This window comes from Bison bison, unplaced genomic scaffold (genome assembly GCF_000754665.1).
Source record: "Bison bison bison isolate TAMUID 2011002044 unplaced genomic scaffold, Bison_UMD1.0 scf7180017864080, whole genome shotgun sequence".
Classification (NCBI taxonomy): domain Eukaryota; kingdom Metazoa; phylum Chordata; class Mammalia; order Artiodactyla; family Bovidae; genus Bison; species Bison bison.
Genome location: NW_011494652.1, coordinates 573,854 through 574,966, shown reverse-complemented (window position 1 = coordinate 574,966; position 1,113 = coordinate 573,854). Strand labels below are relative to the sequence as shown.

General features: G+C 68.1%; 1 protein-coding gene across 1 annotated transcript in view; it reads right to left on the bottom strand.

Annotated features, from left to right (window-relative positions):
• Positions 1-1,113, bottom strand: part of KCNQ1 (potassium voltage-gated channel, KQT-like subfamily, member 1) — a 326,604-nt gene that overhangs the window by 282,237 nt on the left and 43,254 nt on the right. The gene's annotated exons all lie outside the window — the stretch shown is intronic.

The window sequence follows — 1,113 nt, the reverse complement described above, 5'->3', positions numbered from 1 at the left end:
CCCCACCCCACACCCACGCGCCTCCCACCGCGCCGTCTGGCCCTGGGGATCCTCATGGTCCCGGATGGTGTGTCCCTCCACGGGCCCTGCCTGTTACCAGAAAGTGACCCCTCCCCTGCCGGAGCAGGGGACAAAGTGCCCTCCCTCCAAACCTGCTGGGGGGCCAGCCATGCCCCAGCCCGCAGGCAGTATCAGAGCAGGTCGGCACGTCCTCACCTTTCCCAGGCAGCCTGGCATGTTGGAAGCTTCCAGAAAAAAAATGCTGACTTGGCCAACATGAGGAGCCCCGGCCTTGGCCTCTCGGGGGTGGGGATGGAGACGCGAGCAGCTTCCTGCCCCACCCAGAGCAGCAGGGACAGGCCTCCCCATGGAGGGTGGGGGCCCTGGGGAGAGGCAGAGTCCCCCACCCCGCCACCATTCTGGAAGGAAACAGGTCGGAAGTAGACATGTCCAGGGCCCAGCTCAGCCTGGACCTGCAGTTCCGTGGAGCCGGCGCTGCCCCCAGGCCTCAGCCCCACCTCGTGGGTGCAGCCTGAGACCCCCTCCTCTCCCGGGCTGAGCAGGCCTGGACATCAGCCACCCAGCCCCCGACTTAAAGGGGCTCCATCAGCCACCCCTGACCTCGGGCATCTCATACCCAGGGCTGGCGTCACGCGCTCTGCGGCTCGGGCTGCCCTGGATGCTCCCGGGCACTGGGTCCAGTGCCCCCTGCGGAGGAGGGAGAGGGGCCAGGCCCGGCTGATGCCCCAGAGATGGGGCCACTCTCCCACCTGCCCTCCACAGCCAGGGTCTGTCCAGGCCACCAGGACCCCACGCGTGCCACTCCCAGGCCAGTAAGCTGCTGACCACCCTGTGACTAAAGGAGAGCCTGGGACCTGTCTCCCCACAAGGCCCAAGTGGAGGGTTGTTGGGGGGCGTCCTCCGTGCCCTGAGGTCCCACACCAGTGATGCTGGGTTCCTATTACAACCAGGCCCCGGGGTGGGGTGGGGGGTGTGCGTGGCTCAGACACCCTGGCCCTGGCTGAGGCGCCTGCAGCCATCCACGGCCAGGCCAAGTGCCACCTCTGCCCCCCAGAGCAGAACCCGGGGACCCTGCACACTGCCCCAGCCACA